The sequence below is a fragment of the Taudactylus pleione genome, unplaced genomic scaffold (assembly GCF_031769625.1).
Source record: "Taudactylus pleione unplaced genomic scaffold, aTauple2 ptg000386l, whole genome shotgun sequence".
NCBI lineage: Eukaryota > Metazoa > Chordata > Amphibia > Anura > Myobatrachidae > Taudactylus > Taudactylus pleione.
The window spans coordinates 3,229,617-3,244,687 of record NW_028284787.1 but is presented as its reverse complement, the minus strand read 5'-3'; positions in this window follow the sequence as shown (position 1 = coordinate 3,244,687).

Below are 15,071 nucleotides of genomic sequence, written 5' to 3'. Positions count from 1 at the left end.
CACATATTGTATGGGTACTTTTGAAGAACATTATATATATATATATATATATATATATATATATATATATATATATGTATATATATATACATATATATATATATGTATATATATTTATGTGTGTGTATATATATATATGTATATATATATATATATATATATATATATATATATATATATATACAGTATTATATAGAAGAATGACAGTGAGATGGATCTGGTGTTCTAAAAGTATTAAAATGACACTCTAATTTTTTTTGCAGGATAGGGAAATTACATTGACTTATCAATTTGTTTCACATTTGAATAATACACCTTAAAAATATCTTTGTTGGCAATTATAACTTTTAAGAAGCATTACCTTTAACAATGTATTCAATGTTTTAAAAATAAAATTTTAAATCAGCCTAAATAGATAACACATTTAAACATGGATGCATTTGTGGCTATAGGGGAGATGTACATTATCAAGCATTGGAGAAAGATAAAGTTGAGTAGTTGCTCAAAGAAGCCAATCAGCTTCTGTCATTTCAAATGACAGTTAGAAGCTGATTGGTTACTTTGGGCAACTTCTACACTTTATCTCTCTTCAAGGGTTGATACATCTCTCCCTATGAAACTTGTAAGATATGTTCCTCCTCTATTGATAGATACATGCTCTTTATTCAAAATGTAATTGTTTGCATAATGTAAAATGGATTTTACATAAATCAAATTTATTTTAAAAGTAAATCTAATTCTAAAAAGTGTGTTTGAATGTCTCACCATCTTTTTTAAAAGGCAAGTATCCTATCAATTATTTTTGTGTAGCTAGACATCTTTAAAAATATTCTGGTTGCTTCCAAAAAACCTAGGCTATTATAATTGTGGTAAGTCTTTATGTTTCACTTGCAAGCCTACAGTTCATAAGAAATATCAGTTAACATTGTAGGCTATCCAAGATTATTACACAGTAATAAAGTTCTTTAATTACCAAACTCAATTAGTGATTTATTTTATTAAATGCAGGTGTCACTTACTGTACATAAAAATGCCATCCATCCAATACAGAAACCATATTTTTAGTATATTGGTGAAATGTCACCATATTGAACTTACTGATTCCTCAGCCTGCCCCAAATGTGCCCATACAGAGGTTTAACTTTACTGTTGTTTTTGGTATTGTTCCTTCATTAAAAGATAGTCGAATCAACTCAAATAATGTGCCACATGTGACTTTGTAAATTATTTGCCATTGTCCTGAGTGAGTGAGCTTGGGATTCCAACCTACTGGCACAATAATATCTCCATGTGGAAAAAGATTACTTCTTATCATTCTGACAATAGGTAATTATGAGGCTGAACAAAAGTTTTCATTAATTAATCAATTAAACTTAAATTGGTGGATCACTGAGTCTAGTTTCATTTCAAATTGGTGATTTAAAATGGTTACATATTTGTTGTTTAGTCTCTGATGGTAGGCTGTCAATATAACTTTCCCAAATAATATTTTGCTTTTTCTGTAGGGATGCCTCCAGCCAGACCATTTTAATAATAATAATAATAATAATAATTTTATTTATATAGCGCTTTTCTCCCATAGGACTCAAAGTCGCTTTACAGACATCAGAAAACATGGTACATTGTAGAAGGATTTGGTGTAGCAAAAAAATAGAAAATCACACCGAGATAATTAAATCAACTGAAACCTAAAGAGCACCATAGGCATATTGCAGGGTTGGTGCAGACATTTTGGGAAATAACTTCCATGGGTTATATATTCCACCCACAAAGGTACCAAATGATGCAGCCATCTTGGGCGCACTACATAGGATTACCCTGGGTGGAATAGGTTACGTCTAGAAGAGATGACACAAAATGGGTGGTTGCAGCATCCTGATGCTATGAGTAGGGTCCCAACATAATAGTCAGGTCCATGTATTTTTCATCCCATCCACGAGTGTACCCGGTGAGGCAGGCATGGTGGGCACACTACGAAGGTTGCACTGCTGGTGATAAACCAAACAAGGACCCAAGGAATATATGGGAAAAGTGACATGTGTGGCAGTATAATATACCCTGTGTGAATAGATCCACATGAAGTACATCCTGCCCATGGAGGATGCACTTCAGTGGAGGTATAGCACACCAGTATAGCATACAGTGGAGGTATAGCACCCCAGTATAGCATACAGTGGAGGTATAGCACACCAGTATAGCATACAGTGGATGTATAGCACACCAGTATAGCATACAGTGGAGGTATAGCACACAAGTAAAGCATACAGTGGAGGTATAGCACACCAGTATAGCATTTTAAAGACATAAAACAATTTATCTTTGAACATGGCTATTGGAGAAGTAGAGTTGGGTCCATTGTTGTAAAATACATTGTTTTGCTATGACTGGAATGATAACAAGTAATCTTATCCTGCGTTGTTTCTGTGACCTACCTTACTATATCCAAGCGAAACTATTTATTCACTGTCTAGATTCATGGAGTATAAATAGAATGTATATCCATACTTATTCCACCTCCTCTCAATCTCCTGCCAGAGTCTCCACAGTGCAGTCTGGAGAGGGAATTGATTTTCAATAGTCCACACCTCCTTTAGAGAATATTCTCTCACCTTTCTCTGTAGCCCGCAAGATGACTACAATAACCTGTTATATTAATTTCACTGAACAACTTAGTGGAATAATCTCCACCTTTTTGGGAGCAGATCTCTAACTCCTAATCAGCGTGGATTACAGGCTGCCTGTGTGTGGTCTCCAACTTTTTGGAAGCAGATCTTTCACTCCTCCTCAGCATGGATTACAGGCTGGCTGTGTGTGGTCTCCACCTTTTTGGGAGCAGATCTCTCTCTTCGTGGGTTGCAGGCTGGCTGTGTGTGGTCTCAGAACTCTGTCCTGTTCGTAACGTGTTTCCCCACCTCCTAATCGGCGGCTTCCTCAGACGAAAAAGACGTAATGGATATACATTCTATTTATACTCCATGAATCTGGACAGTGAATAAATAGTATCACTTGGATATAGTAAGGAAGGTTGCAGAAACAACGTGGGATAAGCCATATGTGGTAACTATTAAAATCAATAAGTAATAAGCATGCTTATTTACTAACATTGGATCCTACTAACCTTATTGGATTGGACTGAGACTACTAATTACTACTAATTGGAATAGCCATTATTGGCAAAAAAGGATTGTGATCAATTACTAATTAAGTGGCATATTATATGATATATTGTCTTCAGAGATCTTGAATTTCATTGGATTAGATTGAGATAATTCATTAACTGGAATTAATTATTGATTACAGGAGACTGTGATCAATTTAAATTGAGTGGTTATTACATATTGGATACTAATTATTAACATTAAGGGATTGCGGTTAATGTGGTTAAGTTGTTATATATCGAATGTATTGTTTTAAAAAAGTAATATTCATTATGTGATAAATGTATGTATGTGCATGTCTATTATATGGCCTTTTGGATTTAAATTATTAGAAAGGATTATTAACTTAATAAAAACATTTTTTAATAAAGTTGAAAATTCCTAATAAATTATTTATATTTGAGCAGTGCCTCTTATTGTTTTTGTATGGTTTTCTCTTTATTTGGATGTAATATTAGCAAACATCCATTAATAGAGGCAGCAGCTCAAATATTGCTGACTTTTTTAGGTGGACTGAGCGCCAAGTAAAATATTATTTTTCTAGATCACTATTTAAATAATTGCTCTATATGAAACTGTACACCTCAAAAAAAAAACATATTTCATATGGATAAATGCATCCGATGAAAGTGTAATATTGTGTTATAATACAGTTGATACTTCGTTTCTGTTACATCCTAATACCATTTGAACTGTACAGTACATGCTGTTCACATCTGCTTGAAAATAATTTGTCTGCCCAGTTGTATGTTCTTTATGGATTCTACCATGTTTGATTGATATATGGTGAGATTTTCTGAAAGTCTGAAGGCTCAATAAGCATGAGTGGAATTAAACCCCCAAAACTGAGCCTGTTATATTCATAATAATGGCTATTTGGTTGAGGGTTAAGGGTCAAGGCTTAACTTGTTGCTGACTGGAATTAGTAAGTCACCTGGTCATGCAATTGGAGCATAGGGGGCAATTTCATGGGAGTTTATTTACAGAATTGGGTGGGCTGTATGAGGCCTCCAGGTAAAATTTTCATCTTGCTCTACCCTTCAGAGCTGTAACTACCATTTGCCCAGTATGGAACTTGTCCAGGGTGTGGGTTGATGGGATGGGTCCCATCTGCAAATGCAGTAGAAGTTTGTTAGTCAAGTCCATTACTTTTTTGGGATGCCTGCCTCAGGATTCTGACTACCAGGATCCTGAATGCCAGAATCCTGTACCCAACCCCTGTAATTTGCTTTGGCATTTGTTTATCTATAAGTTCATTCTATGTTAGTTATTCTTGGGGCAGTAAACCCACAAAACAATGCCCATTGTGGCACAAGTTTTATTCAAGTGTATTTTGGAGTTTTGTTCAGCAATATCACCTGTATGTGTTTTGCAGATACCATCCACAATTGGGTAGAATGTTCTAATTATAATTTTTTCTGGGAGTAGGCACTTGTTGGTGACCATGTTTTGCAGGAGTGAGTCTTATAACTCCCTGGCTGTTTGGTGTTAGTTATTGAATTATATCATGAGCCTTTCCCTATTTTGCTTGTGCTTTAGTTTGCCACAAGAATTTAATATAGCCTCAGTATTTTAAATAAATAAACTATTTTAATAAACAAGTCAATTGTTCACCATACTCAAGTCCCCTGGTCTTTATTCTTCAAATAGAGTGTTAAGTATTTTTGTGAATTAAGGCTTCTGCTAATTACTGTTTCCAAATTCAAGATGGCTTCTGTATGATTATTACTGACCTTGCACTGTACATTCATGCTTTAGCAAAGTGCCTGTCTGGTGAACTCCTATATGAACTTAAGTCTTCTGTCTTTATGTATACACATTATTAGTAATGATGGTCTGCTGTTTAACATCTTGCAAGTGGCTCCATTTGATATATCAGTGCACCATTATTTGCTAAGTAGGTTTTCTTGAAAACTATAGTACAGTACACTGTACTGCTAAACACATTGGGGCCAGTGATGTGCAGTGAGTTCAATGGAAGGGTAGTCACACATGAATAAGGGTCTGAGTGCTTGGGCCTGTCTCACCCCCTACTCACTGTAACTCTCCCCTCACTAAACTAAGCTTCAGTGTGCATTGAATCACTTACCTACATCACTGTATGTTCTCTTGTTCCTTCTGACTTGAGCTCCCATCTCTAAACACTGCAGTGCACTTACTGGTCACATGAAACATCCAAGGTGTCCATCAGTGCCCAATGCATGCCTCTATTAGCTCTCTTTCTGTGCAGTTTACTCCCCATGGTGTGGCCCCGATCCCAGCTCTGCATGCAGTGTCTGACTATACAGAAGAGAGGCTTAGCTGTTTTTCGACCTCATTCCTCATCTCCCTGCAGTCCCAGGGAGCTCCACAAAGCTGGTGAGTTTTAACTATAAAAATGATTACAATATATAAAGAACATGTTTATAAGTTATAAATATCTTCTTTGTATTATTCGAATAATTTTATATCAAATCTTAAGAGTACGACAGGGGAGACTATGCCTACCCTGTCTACCCTGACTGCAAATCCCTGATTGTGGCTTATAGTGCAGATCTGGATCTATTTAATAATTTTATACTTTTAATCATGAGTTATCCAGACTATTATATGAGTCTCTTTATAGTTATAACGTTATAAATATATTTCTTATTGTGTGCACACAGTTGTATTTGTATTAATTGTATTTTTATTTTTAGTATATGCTTTTGATCCTGATTTAATATAATACATGCTTAATTTATTATTAAGTTTTATGTATCCTTAAAAAATCCTTGATGTCTTGGCCAATATTGAGTTTTCTTAAAAAATAATATTTCACTGCGTAATATGCAACATATTTAGATATTGTACTTTATCACAGGTGTGAGAGCAATCTGAGCATTTGGAGTGTTTCAATGTAGAGTAATATGTGGTATTGCACTTACAGTATGACAGATGATTGTGTACTGCAAGAGCCCCCACCAATTACCAACCCAGTGGATTAAATGCAAAGTATTGGCTATTATACCATATTGCATACCTGGCAGCAAAGTGGGCAATTTAGAGTGAAACATCTTTTTATTTAAGAAATAGCATAATTGGGGCAGCAGGTTTTATGGAAGTGTATTATGCTGTATTGGACTTGACATAATTTTTTTTGTGTTTGAAAAGTCTCAACAGCAGTTGGGATCCTGGCTCCAGAATACTGACCATTGGCATCCCAAAGGTAAGTATTGGGGGGGTAGGGTTAGGCACTTGGAGGAGGGTTAGGGTATGGGGAGGTGGGTTAGGTTCAGGAACTAGGTGGGGAGGTTAGTTTTAGGTACCAGGAAAGGAGAGTTAGAGTAGGGAGAGGAAGAAGGATAGCGTATGGCAAACAAGTATCGGTATGTTAACCCTGTCAGGATCCCAGTGTCGGGATTCTGACCTCTGGGATCCTGACTGCCAGCAACCCATAAACAACCCTGCCCTTTTCACTACATAATGCAAATAACACAGTAGGGGAGTTGCTAAATGTTAAGATGTTACACATTATTGCAAGTCTGGCAGTAACATAAATATTTTAAAAATTAAGTTTCCACAAAGTATCTGCTTGTTAAGTGCTAATGATAGCTTAGAAACTGTTAGGAGTAAATGAAAGTGTCAAGATTTTTCTTGATGAAAATCAACCATCTTTAATTCCATGCACCATGCTCTTTCCTAGGGGAAGGAGGTCTGAGTTGCAAAGAAGGAAACCTACGACCCTTCTGCCAGGTGCTTGAACTCATTTAATGCACAGACACTAACACTGCCAGATCACACTAAGGGCCAGATGTACTAAGTCTTGGAGAGTGATAAAGTAGATGGAGATAAAGTACCAGCCAATCATCTCCTAACTGTCATTTTTCAAACACAGCCTGTAGTGATAGTTAGGAGCTAATTGACTGGTACTTTATCTCCATCCACCTTATCACTCTCCAATATTTAGTACATCTCCCCCACTAAGTATAAAATTCCACTGCTAGCAATTAGTGACAGAATCATTAATTGTAGAGACCTCAGAGGACAGCTGTATTTCAGAATATTGTATCCATAGGCAAAACTCCTAGCGATAATTAACAGGGGGCTTTAGGGGCATATTGATGAATATGTTTCTAGATGTGAAAGCTTAATGATCTAGAGAATAAATTTGCCATCTGTCTTGAGGTCAGCGGTCACATTACTGCAGCTATAAAGGATAGTGAGTGCCAGGTACCTGTCCCCATAAGAGCATGTAGAATACTAGCTGGGGAGCAGAAGAAAGCTGGAGCAGTCTCAGATTACTGGGATTATGATCTGTTGCGGGACTGGTTTGTGAGCTAACATCAGGATTATTTATTTCCCTTGGTGGTGTTGGTACAGAGAGTAGACACTTGGTGATTGTGCTCTGCATGGATTCCCACCAAAGACTCATATTCATACAAGTCGGACAATATACTGGTAATTTGGGGCGTGTGCAAGTACAATGTTTTGGAGCATATTTAACCAAAACGCAGCTATAAAACTTTGATTGGTTCATCATTTGTGGCAGGTATACAGACAGCTTTTATAGTGTATACAGACTGATGGAGATTGCATTTACTGATTATATTAATTTAAACAGCACTTTATAGAACACATTATTTTAGATATTGAAATTTATGTGTGAGCTCTATTTGGTATATGTTGCGTAAATTGCTTTGCATTACTGTGGTGTTTTTATCTAGTAATTTACGTGTCTAGATGACATCATTCTGCCATACCAATACCTTTGTTTTCACATTATAAGCACAGCACTACTCTATTTATTGTATTCTGTCCACTTTCCTTGTTTTATTAAATGTTGTTATCATATTTTATTGTTATAATTTACTGTTATTCATAACCTGGACTTATAGTTGTTTGACATTCAACTTTACCTATATTGGTCATATTACAAGCTCATTTCTATGTCCATTGATAAGTTACAATTGATGGGTAATTGAATTTGTTAGGAGAAATTGTATGACAAGTGTTTCAATGTTTTGTAATGATTCCACTGTTACTTTTGCATGCTGAAATAAGATACAAATTCAAGTCTAAATGGTCTATTAGGTCGGTTTTTTCTCTATTCATTTGGGAAACCACAGTAGTGCTAATGGTGAATTAGAATCAGAATAGCCTCTTGATTGGAATTTCATCTCAACAAGATGTCTCTATCACTCTGTCATCGGACAAAATCCATTATACACATACTGTATAAACTGCAATTTAGACAGACATTGACTGATGAGGACGAAATGACAAGCTATCAGCAAATTCCTATTAATATCATTAATATAAAAGGTCTATTACTTTATTTTTATTAATGGAAATATTAATGTCTAAATGTTTGAAAATGAAAATAGCAGTAGTTTAACAAATGGATGAGGAGCCTAAAATCAGTTGCTGGAATAAAGTTCCCTTAACAAATATTTATTTTCAGGAACTGCAGCAATACAAAGCTCAGCCTCTCCCAATTAGGAGCCAACAATTAGCAGCTGGATGCAAATTAAAGCAACTATTTAAATGAACAACAGGACACCCACAGCATGGATCACTGTCCCTGACGAAGCCCAACCGGGAGAAACACGTTGGACACACCCACCTCACATCTATTCAGCCTTAGCTCTCATTTCATCACTGAACTTAAGATCACACAGGAACAGCGGCAGCAGAAAGGATAACCGCGAGGCAAGAGCTCTGCCAGACGGGACCATTCTGATGAAAGAACCGCCGATACCATCACCCCGCTGTTCTAAGTTGCCTGCATGTTCATTAGCCACTGAACGCAGGAATTGACCAGTATGGGATACACAGTGTGAAGTTTACTGCAGCAGCATTACGACGATCAGTTCCTTACCAACCATTGATTACATCACCCTCGCCAGCTGGATTATCATTACAGAGTAAGGTAGGAGGTGTGTGCACCCCAGGTCAATTTTTTCATCTATCTATTTCTACGTTTTTTTCATGGCATTTTAAGTTTATTCTTAAAGGAACCCCCCTTATTCTATGGATACTGCATAAACATTTTCTTTTATCAATCGAACTTTATTTTTGCAAACCAATCATAAGGGTTTTTAATAATTTTTTCTCATTTCATTATTGTGCTATACTCCGTGGGTCATTTTTCCAATTGTTATCTGGTATACATAAATATGAGCTACCTTTGAACGCACACGGAGCATCCATTTGTTAAACTGCTGCTATTTTCATTTTCAAATTATATTTATGTATGTCTATATGATTATTTACTCATTGTGTATCATTTTAACCTATTTTATCCAATTCATAATACAATAAACACGTTCAGTCTACAACATATGTCACTTCTTATACATTCAATTTTAAGTACCTATTTTGTAAAGAACACCATCTGTGCGCCCAATAAGACCCAATTTACATATTTCTGCTCTCCTGCCTGGAGGGTTTCAAACAGAAATGTATTATCCCAGGATCCCAGCACTATCAATCGTGGGCGAAAATAATTGAATTCCACCCATAGTGCTTTACATTTGCATTTAAAAACACAGGATCCAAAATAAGTTTAATAGAATAAAATTAAGGATTTGGGATGTATTATTTTAGGAACTAAAAAGACATTAAAGCAATTATTAAGCAAACAGGTTGGTTTTGAGTCTGTTTTTGAAGAATTCTAGCATGGAGACATCTTGAACTTTTTAAAGAATCTAGTTTCATAGAGCCGGAGCTGCATAGCTAAAGGCTCAACCCCTCATTAATTAAAGAGAGATTTTAGGTATGGTACTGCTAATAGTCCTTAATCTAAAGATCAGTAAGTGAGTGAGACAGTAAGGAATCAGCAGATACTTCAGGTACATTGGCACCTGGATATGTAGGGATTTGCAAGTCAGTAAAAATATTTTTAAATTGATTTGTCATCTCACAGGCAGCCAGTGAAGGGAGTAAAGAATGGATGTTATGTGGCAGGAACAGGGGTGGTTAGTTAATAGCCTGGCAGCTGCATTTTGTACAATCTGCAAGCTGTACAATTAGTTTGCTAGGAGACCCATGTAGAGAGCACTGTAGTAATCTAAGTGTGATGATACAAATTAATTTATGACTTTAGGCAGATGTGCTAAGGAAATTAAGTGCTTGATTTTGGCTTTGTTCATCAGATGAAAGAATGAGGATTGATTGTGACTGATACCCAATGTTTAAGTGACAAGCCACAATCCAGGACAACACCAAGATTACGCACATGTTCAGTGTTTTGTAATTCTGTACCCCCAAATGTAATTTTTAGCAAACCACTTTCTTCTCAAATTAATAGATTTGGCATTGGGGTCCTCTATAGTTTATTTTATCCACTGAATTATCAATCAATTGACATCTTTATATCAGCTCTTGATATTGCTGTGATTAAAGAGATATCATCACAACTGCTGCTTCATAATCAGGTGAATTAAAAGTTGCTTTAGAAAATTTTCTGAGTGGCCTCGTATTTTAGGAGGGACCTGAAATGTCAGTAGTAGGAGTAAAAACAACAGGAGGCAGGGTAATTTCATATTGCTATTAGCTACAGTACATGTAACTCCCGCTTCACAGCATAGCAGTTGGAAAAAATACATATAAATGGGACCTTTCCCATCAGAATTGGTGTCAGACCGCTTATCTCCTATCTGTACTGCAGCTTCCCCAACTGGTGCTGCTGGTGGTATCTTAAACTTAGTAGTCGAGTCTTGGAATGATGGCTTCCAGTTTGGAAAATGGAGAGATTCTTTTTAATTTCAGGAAAACTGAGCAATAAATGAGCAATATAGGTTCACCTTCTACCCAAACAGCCTCACAATGAAACTAATAGCATTCAGAGTTAGCAAATAGAGCTAGTAAATATGTCTATTTGTCTCCAAATAGCTCTTACACTAATAGCATTCAAATAATAATAAAAAATCTAAAAATAAATTTGCCTTTTTCTCGCAAGTCAGTCTCTGTACTAGGTTTCACATGTACGAATAATCCTATTTACTCAACTCAGCCCTCACAATAAATTATTAACACTCACATTTATTAAAAATATTCAGTTTAGTTATTTAATAAATAGTAAGCAAAATGGTAGACAGCGCTATTAGATCAGAAATAATTTAATATATTGCATATAAAATTAAATAATAAAGTATTGCACCTATTTCATAATGCAAGAAATATAATAAAAAAACAAAATATAAACATAGAATATTAAATTGTAAAACCGGCCGGTTGAATCAATGTGTTATGACAACCCCAAGAGATAACTATTAAAAAACATAATTAATTAAAAAAAATATCCAAATCTGTATAATAACATACATCAGTTGGTGCAAAGGTGCTGTATATCCTTAAGCACAAATATATGTGCTTATATCCCCTCTGTTGGAGATATAATATAGACAAGGCTCCACCGGTAGCTATGGTATTGCTTGAATTGTTAGTCAGGCACAAAAAGCAGTTATATGGCTTTTTTTACTGCTTATGTTAGTAATGAAGCATATCAGCAATCAATAAAGCGAGCATATTTTTATATTAAAGTAGAAATCCAACAGGTGGGTGGATGGATGATTCGGATTTAAATCTTGTTACATATGTAGTCATTTGTTAGTAAGAGCCTGCATGGTTAGTAAAAAAGTTATAGATAACATGCAACAAAGGCTTTTAAACAGCATGCAGCAAAGGCTTCAATACACATCTGTGGGTAATCAGGAACCAACAAAATCCAATCCTTTGCTCGTTTGGAAAAAAGCCTGTACTCACAGTTCTCCCAGGAGATATAATGTAAAAATCAACCAGCTGGTTATAAAAGTCAAGTGCAGTCTCTTTAAGCATTTATCTGCCTCCTTAGCACTTAGCGGCTTCCTTAGAAGCATCACTGCATAGTCTGACTCACCCAGTTTTTATCACAGGAGTCGACACTGTGTGCATGCGCCATGGATGTCAATTCAAGCCTCGTTTTGGAAAGGAATCACATGACCATTTTCACACAACTTTATGAGTATCCACCACTCGGGCATTCTTATGGTATTCTAGCGCACATAGGTAATTTACACTATGTGTCTCAATAGAGCATTCCCGAGTCTCAGGTCTTTAAGGATCTTAATACAGGTGAATTGGTATTATAAGAATTTCAATATAATTCACCATTCCATATATCCTGATGTAATTGAACAGTATAAAATATTATTAGACAGAAGATACATTTATAATTATACTAAATGTACCAAAAAGGTTTTACATATAGATACATATATAGAAGTTAAGATGAAAATAAAAATCTTAAAAAATAATAAAAATAAAAATAATAATTTAATAATATATAAATAAGTAAATAAATAAATAAATAAAGGAGAGGTGCACATCTTCAATAATGCCATTAATAGAGAATGGATTAATAAATAAATAAATGATCAAAAATAATTTGTTGTTTACACTAATAAAAATACTAAATACTAAATATGAACTTAATATCATAGTTCAACCAATAACACAATATCATATTCAATTTGCAAAGGACTACATAAAAAGTAAGACACAATGGGCACGATTCTATTCAATGTATTCAATACACTGCGCTGCCAAGTCCGACTAATGATTTCTTCTCTCATCCCTCTGGGGATGAGAGAAGAAATCCGACAAAAGTCCCGGCGCGAGGCTGTTTTCTGCCCTTCGCGCCTGGAAAACAGCCTTTTGTTGGGAAGTTAGGTCAGGGAATGCCCGTTATCGTGCCTAAACACCCTGTTTAAGGCACGAGAACGAACCTTTCCTGACCTAACATCGCTATGAATTGAATAGCTCTGGGAGCTATCTCCCAGCGCTATTTACATCGCATTGAATAGAATCATGCCCAATTAAACTACTGTAAAGTTATATCAAACTAAATATGTAATAATAGCATGGTAACAGATAAGTGCATATTCTTCAGTTTACCCTATAAAAGACAAACCATACATGGTATTTGATAATAGAAAAACAATATAGTGACTATAGTAATATAGATAGTATTGCAAATTAAGACTATATCTAATTGTACCCATATATACCAAATGTCAACATACAATAATCTGCCTATAGCAGGGTATCGACATAAGGAGAGACAGTCAAATAATATGCTGAATGGAGTAAAAAGAAACATATATTTCTTTAGCCTTTTGACATAAACAATAAGGAAAACTATGGGCACAATGGCCCTGGTCTAAAGGGACCTTTAGTAACCCTGACCTATGACCCATGTGTTCAAATTAATTACATTATTATCTATGTGGTGAGCATAACTCCCCAAAAATGTCTTTTATACATTATTAAGCTCCACAGTGTCGTTAAGACTGCCTGATATCAATGTACCTAACCTATAGATCCAATATGCTTCTCTTTTACAGAGTTCTAAATCTGTCTTCTCCACGGCACATTGTTTTAATCTGTTCTATAGCTCTCACTCTTAGGTCTTTCAGATTGAGTTGTTGACACTGAGCCACATGTTTAGAGAGAGGATGTGTTTTAATACTTTTGAGAATGTTCCTGCGATGTTCCATAAATCGTACATGTAGTGACCTAGTTGTTCTCCCCACATATTGTCTGCCGCAACCACATGTGATGAGGTAGATAATAAAAGATGAGGAACAATTCATGAATTCTTTAATTTTGAAACATTCTTTATTGGTACTAGAAGTAAATTCTATACTTGTTCTCTCAGTCTGTAGACATGTAGCACAAGTAGATTTGCCACATCTATGGAAACCTGCTGGTCTATAGATTCTCTCTTGTCAAAGCTGGATAATTGGCTGAGACAAGATCAGTTTAAAATTGGATCGGTGACAGTGAGATACCTGAGCTAAAGAAATGTGTAGATCAGTAACAGGGAATAATCAGAAGATGACCTTCTCACAAAGAGCTGATAATGAGTCCATAAACCATGATTTACACTCAATTAAATCTAGTGGGAGATATTTTAGGTACCGGTATGCATTGAGTTCCACCAAAGAAATTATTGGTAAGGTGCCAGATGGTTATTGTGCTAAAATAATACAGCCAGAAACTTGCATGTACCAGATGGAAGACCCAGATATAGGATTGTTTGCAAGGGAAATGTGCTTAATGATAATGATGCATACCATTCCTTATGTTCTCCCTGATAATGTATATTTTATATGTGGAAGAAAAGTGTATAAGTTGCTCTCCCTGAGTTCCAAAGGTTTGTGTTACCTGGGAAGAGTAGTCCCAGAAGTTATGACCCTCACACATGTTGAAATGCTTGGTATACATAAAAATACACCGTCACTATATCTTCACACACAATATGAACACAGAGGCAAACGAAATATGATACCTGGTGACGTGCACAAAGCCACTCATTTAATTAGTGAGACAACTGGCTTTCAAGTTTTAGGCGCATTGGATCCCACCAGGATCGCTCGGGGTACATTAGACTGTAGATATATTCAGGAACTTGCTATATTGATAGATAATATCACCGAGATGTATGATGACACATTCAGGTATACAGGGAGAAAATTGCAAGCATACAAGAAAGAACTGGTGCAACAAAGGCTAGTGTTAAATTATTTAACTGCTGTTACAGGAGGGTATTGCGTAATGTTGGCCACCCAATTTGGAGTAAAATGTTGCACCTATGTCACCAATGATATCAGCGACCCCAAGGAGGTGATAGACCGAAAGATGGAAGAAATTCTGCAGCTAAAATGGGAATTTCATAAGAACCATAATGCTTCAGTGGCTGAAGTAGGGGAGAAGATAGAAGGATGGGTTTCATGGCTGAACCCAGTGTAATGGTTCTCAGGTCTAGGGGAATTGGTCCAGGAAGTGATCGCCAGCATAGGCAAATTCTTAATCCTTATACTGATTGTCATCATAATAATTGGCATATGTGTCCAGTGTGTTCCTATTGTGTTGAAGTGTGGAAAATGTAAAAATAGAGTAAAATGAAAG